Here is a 6821-nt window from a genome sequence, read left to right as displayed (position 1 = left end):
AAGCCAGATTTGCTAATAACAATAACTGCAACACTTTGTTTTTTAATCCTAAGCTATGCTTAACAGACCCTGAGTGACAAACAAATATATAAATACCATATAATGTTTCCTTGCTCTTCAAGTGCTGCTTGAGTGGTTGCACAGCCATTCCTTCTATTGCAGTAACTTAAACATGAATAATGTTTACTAACCAGTACCATGTGCTGGTCAGAAACCAAGAAGACCCCAGTTCTGTACTCATCACACCCGGATGACTTCATGTATGTGCGTAATTTCACCTGACTACAAAGTACTGCTCAGTCAGCAAGCCACAAACAAAGGTTTTGCAAATCAGTGGGACTTCATATGATATGTTTTTCTTTAGCAGGAGAGGCCTAGAATCCTGCCAATTTTTTTGTCTAGGCAACACCTTTCACAGGCCTCATGACCATGTCTGTGATGTGATAACCCAAGTCAGTTCAGATTTGTGTAGGTCTGAGTTGGAAAAGAGTCACGCAAGAGCCCGTCCAACACAGGGGAAATAGGTTAGTGGGCAAGATGAGTGTCAGTGGCATACAGCAGCCAGAAGTAACACCCCTGAGTTCTTAAAGTAGCCATGAATACCCAAAGCAGCACAGAAAAAACAAAGGGGAAGATAACTCTTGCTTTCTCAACATTTTCTAAGTGTTTCAAGACAAGACTAACTTTAATGGAGGATTTCTCATAGCATGATGAAGAAGAAAATGTCAAGTTTAACACATTGCCAATAAATGAAAGTTCAGGATATCGACGAGTGATCTATGCCTTTTGCACCTAACAATATGAAAAATGGATTGGACTGGATAAAACACAAATCTTTCAATCCAAATCTAGGGATCCTGATCTACAATTTGCTGAATTCAGTGAAAGACACAATACCTAACCTTCCCCATACGTGCAGTGATCTGAGGGATGCTCAGTGATACAGTTTGTCAGCTCTGAGCATGACCCTATCCATCACTCCATTCTCCCTCACTTCCCTGCCTTAGAGAAAGGATGCAAACACAACTACTCCACTGAGTCATGGTAAAGCTGAATTTGCTGTATGCAAACTTGCCTCACTTGCATTCACTCGTGATGACACTCACAAAGAGTTTCTTAATCCCTTATGTTTCCCTATCACCCTTTTCTTTACATGTCTTCATCACTTCACCTTCTCTATCTCATTGAAGATAAGCTGCTATGAAGAAAATGAACTCCATCCCAGCCAGACCCCGCACAGTCTCTAACCTGCCCAGGAAGAGGAGATGTGTGGTGCCAGGTGCTGATGTCCCAGGTGAGTCTCTGGTTTGCAGCCGGTTCCTGTCTCAAGATCTTGCTTGCTTCTTGATGCCAACACAAACACTTGGCGAGATCCCTGAGGAATGATGGTGAGCATGCTGCAGGACGTGATACCGCACACAACCCACTAGTGCTGGCAATGACTGAACTCTGAGCCGTGCTTGGACAGACATGGACATACTATGTGGCTTTAGTTGGCTTATTTAATCTCTCAGCTGCAAACTTGACATCCCTATGAATGGACGAAAAATAATTACTGCTACCTATGAACAGTATTTACTACAACATAACACAAATACTGTGGGGATTAATTAAAGTTTTTAAATTATTTTGTAAATGTGAAGGGCCATGGCAGATGCTATATATTTACTGAGGCAGCATTTCCAGTGGCATCAATTCTAGGTCTGCTGTCATCATTTCCCTTGGTCTACAGCGGGTGGTAACACCTGACCATCAGTGCATTTCTGTTTTTCAGAGTTGTTTGCAAGGGCCTTTGAGCCTCATGACCAGATCTATCCAAAACCTGTGTACCTCATGTTTTCCATTCAGGACCACAGTCAAGATCCTACAACAAAAAAAATAATGCTTTATGACAAAACTATGAAGTCCTTATTGGGTCACAGATAAACTTATAGAAAATCCACATGTAGCTGCTGCTGCAAGACATGCCAGGCTTCAGTGGTATCACTTCACTCATGCCCATGTGCTGCAGAGGGACCACTCAGCAGCCTGACACGAGTTATGGGATTGTGGCTGTCAGGATCTCCAAAGACAAAACTTACACAGTTTGAAAAGAGGATTTTTTTGAGATATGGAAAGCAAAATATATGCTTGCTTGTACCACATAGAACTGAAAAATGTGAGGCCTTCAGATGGTTTCTTTGCCTTTTTTATACTTAACATTCAAGTCTCATCTTCTCTGGGAGACTTTACTGTCAGTCATTCAATGGCATCGTCCCAAGATTCAGGGAACTTAATAACTACCAGAAAGGCAAAAGGTCATGCAGCTACACTGCTAACATGAGCGTTTTCTATTAGTCTTCTTTACCTGCAAAAAACAAATAAGTGGCAGGGACAAGAAAGGCAGGAGCTGAGTTCACCACAGCCTCACTTATGTGAGAAGCTTGAGCCAGGGCCCAGGGCTGAGAAATAAGTTGTTGTTTCTCAGCTTTCCTGGTACCCTAGATAAGAGAGACTAGTAAGATCCTTCAGATCACAAGGTCCCTCAAAATTTGGTTTCCTAAATACCTGTACGAAAGGACACAAAGATCTTTATGGCAGGGCCACTGAACCCTTTCTTCCCTCGGCTGTTTTCAGAACAGTTTTACTGTCTACTTTAATTGACTAATACCTCCATCTTTTGGTGGCTTTTCTTTTTTTTTTTCTCTGGTATCTGTGGCATGCTGCATATGAAGGCACACAACCAGGTGAAACTGACTCTTTGTGATACAGGTTTAAGACTGCACATTTTAATAAGAACTGTGAAGGCAAGCTTCCTTCTAGATTCAAATTTATGTCTTTCTACACAAAGTTGATCTTAACTCAGCTACAACAGACTTGAAAATAGTCATTACAGAAAAGAATGTCTGTAAAATAGCCCTGACAGGTCTGATGGTGGTTAAAAAATTCTGGTTTACCTTCATTTCTTTTAACCGATTCTTGAAAGCTTTCCTTACACACAAACACACATTGGAGTGAGTTGTAGGAGCTTGCATACCAGGTGGATTTTTCAAGCGATCATGGGTCTATTTATAATGACACTTGGCACCTCTAACTGACATTATGTTTTAACTCTAATAAATAACCAGAAACCCAGTGCATCAAAGCCAAGTGATGATGCCAAAATATTGTCATTATTGCCAGTGACATGACTGATACTGCCGTATAAAATGACCTTTTTAATAATGTGTTAACTTCTTCTTCAGATGACGTCTTCCATTTGGAGGATGTTCATCACCGCCTTCTATCTTTTACGGTAAGAACTGGACTGTGAAACAGCCACTCTCTGTTTAGATACCAGTCCCTTTTGCAATGCTGTTGACATAGCTGGATCTTCTTTTTCCTGATTTTTTTTCCTCTCCTATCTTCTCTGACAAGTCACTTAGTACTTGTCAGAGATGTGGCGACTGAAATGCCTTTGTTCTCCTATGCACTACAGTAAGCAACTACAGTTACCTCTTCATCTGTCCTATAGGAAACTCAGTGGAGTTTCAACATGTTTTGTAGCACCAAAATCTCACCACTCTGATTTAATCTCCTGGTGTATTTCTCTTCACCTATCCAATTTTTGCACCTTTCCAGGTGGACTGACGATGTGTAAGTGCTCAGTAATTTCCAGTCACAAATATATTTAGCTTTCTCTTACAGAGAAACAGGAGAGGCAGAAGTCTGGGAGTCACAGAATTAACCTTTTATGAAAATATCTTCTCTTACATCTATGTATTTCTTCAGTCTGATATCACCACATCCCCAAGGATGAAAACCTACTTACACGGCGCAGCCTTGTGTTCTTCAAGTAGAACTTTTCCAGCTTTGTGCTTCCATCAGTTTGTCTGCGGACATAGTCTTTGTTATCCTACTAGAGGCATTACTCTTTAATTTTTGAGTCTGTTGCTTAAGGCACAAAGAATTATCCCGTACCTGAATCTACTGAAACAAAATTAGTGGCCATGATAAACCACGGTTGGTTGTCAAATATGTCCTCTTGCCTACTCCACTCAGAGATGGCTCTTAGCTTTAGTGGCAGCATCACCAGATCAGATGCTGTCACTTCTCTTCACAGAAGCAAGCATAGAAGGGACTGTTGGTCCTATTTCTTGCCAGCATTCAAGGCTGGCATTAAATAATTAATACAGGCATCAAAAATGAGGGAAAAAAATCACACATTTCGCAGTATCTTTAAAAGTCTTTGTACACTTAATCATGTGGTCTTGCAGCAGTAAGTTTAGGTGGTCACTGAGGGCTGGGTGACGTGTCACCAGGAAAAGGGCTGGACCTTAAGGCTCAGTTGTCAGGCCTGCATGCCATAGTCATACTGCCACCAAAATCAAGCTTTTCCACTTCTAACTTTTGGGTTGCTTCTAACGTTTTTCAGATCTTTTGTGCAAGGAATGCTTTCATAAAGGCCTACCTGTCTCCATATAGAAATTAATTTATGGGGAAAAGTGTTACTAGACCTCCTCAGCATTCTTCAATTCGATTTTATATGAGAAAAATACTTGATCTTGAAAGCAGCATAAGAAAAGGTGGTGACAAAGTGACTAGAGCTGCAAGTGCCCACTTGCTACTGTGTTTGTACACTTGTGTTTTGGCCCAGATCATAGACTCCTGCAGCTTCAAAGTAGTTTGTGTGTTTCTGGGGCATGAAAAGAAACAAAAAATAAATGTGAGCAATAAGATCGCTTTTAGAAAACAGACCTATATGCAAAGAGTTTGGACTGTAACTAAAAATTTATGACTGTTACTCTAAGGACTATGCATATATAAAAGTTGCAAATTCTTATCTGATTTATATTTTTTTAAAATTGCAAGAATGTCAAGAGAAGTGGCAAAACAAACCAATAAAGTGCCCTGAGAAATACGCTCCCAAAGAGGGCAAACAAAACTAAATACAAGTGCCCTCTTAAACACGGGATTTGCGTTTTCTTAGCAGAATAAATTCTCTGCCTTGACTCTCTGTGCTCTCACTGAAGTGGAGGTCATGGCTAGTGACAACTGGGAGCTGCTCCTGGACGCTCTCTTGCCTTTTTAGGTTATGAGGGTCTCTGTGTGTTTAGGATAATATGATTGACAGCTCCACTCCAGCCCCAATTAGCACCCTATAATTTATTAGCTTCTGCTTTCAGATTATGCGCTAACTTCACAAATATTTCAACCACGGAAACAGCAGCTATCAAGTGTCTCTTTCCTGATCCAGCTCACTGGGACTGCAGTTAGATACAAGGAGGGAGCTGTGCAGCTCTGTCAAGAGAGAATAATCATTTGTGTCTGTGTGCGACTGGAGCTGTCGCAGCTCTTTAGACCTCTGTGGAAAAAAAAGGAGTTGTTCCACTGGATCAGGGATTAGGGCTTGGTTCCTACCACAGGGATATGGTACAGGATTGAGGCCACATACTGGCTCTTCTGCATAGGGTTTATGTTTGTCCAAGACTGTTTGTTGTACAAATACTTGTGCTTCAACTCCATGCAAAAAGCAGTGATGGGAAAGTTTGTGTCCCTTCTAATGCCATTTCTTTGCTCCTCATTGCTGCAGCATGGGGCCACGGAAGTGTGTGCGGGAAGGGAGAGACAGGGTGTGGCAGGAGAACAAAGAGGAGATGAGATGCAGAGTTGGGCCTTGATCCAGAAGTCAAGAAGAAGATGAGTGGAGAAGTTGGGGGGTATGATGAATGAGGGGGGTGCATTGCAGCCGTTCCTTGGCCAGGTGGGAATATCCCATGTAATGGAGAGATGGAGCCCCCTCAGTAACATCCAGTGTGGTATTACAACTCCTAGTGGGACAGCTCTTCTGTTTTGTATTTATCCTGCCTTTACTGTGGATGTCAATAAGCAACTGGCACAACCTTAAAGAAATGGTTCAGTCCCCTGTCAGTCTGTGTTTTTGTGAGCTGCAGGCAAGCATGGCAAAGGGAGACAGCCTTGCGTGTGAGTGGGGCCCAGGGATGTGCACCCCTGCACCCTTGCAACCTGCACCCTGCTCCCGGAACCCTGCACCCCACACCTCTACACCTTGCCTGGGCTCGTCCAGTGCCTTCCCCTTCTCCCACAGGACCTGATGCACAGAAGGCAGGGGCAGGAGGAGGGAAGAACATGATCCCTCAGCACCTCTCTGTTACAGTTTACACTCACAGGTTGGTGCACATGACTTGTGGGTTATGCTGGGCTGTGGAGGCAGTAGAAGGTGCACTGCAAAGGTAACTCCTCCTCTGTGATTAGAGACTGACCTGAACAGGGGGACCTGCTGGCCTGAGCTGCTTGTACAGTCGGTTTAGGGAACAGTCTAACCATTCTGGGAATTAAATTAACAGTATGGTTGCCAAGGCTGGAGACCCAAAGCCTGGGGGCTGACTGAAGTAAAGACTTTTCTTTTTCCTTTTCTTCTTCTTTTTCATCTTCTTTTTCTTCTTCTTTTTCTTCTTCTTTTTCTTCTTCTTTTTCTTTTTTCTTTTTCTCTTTCTTTTCCTCTTTTTCTACTTTTTTTTTACTTTTACTTTTTCTTTCTTTTTCTTTTTATTTCTTATTTTTTCTTTTTTTCTTCTTTCTTTTTCTTTTTTATTTTTCTTTTTTCTTCTCCTTCTCCTCTTTTCTTCTCCTTTTTTTCTTTTCTTTCTCCTTTTTTTCCTTTTTCTTCTCATCTTTCTTCTCCTTTCTCTTATTTTCCTTTTTTTTTTTTTTTAATTTAAAAACATGTTTATTTTAACTCTCCCCTATTCCCATTTCCCGAAGCAAAATTCCCTAGCCTACAGAATCAATACCTCACTCCTCTGGATAATCACACCGTGAGCCTCTCTCCTTCCCCTGCC

Source organism: Nesoenas mayeri (genome assembly GCF_963082525.1).
Source record: "Nesoenas mayeri genome assembly, chromosome: 3".
NCBI lineage: Eukaryota > Metazoa > Chordata > Aves > Columbiformes > Columbidae > Nesoenas > Nesoenas mayeri.
The sequence above is the reverse complement of the archived record's forward strand: the minus strand, read 5'-3'. Positions refer to the sequence as shown.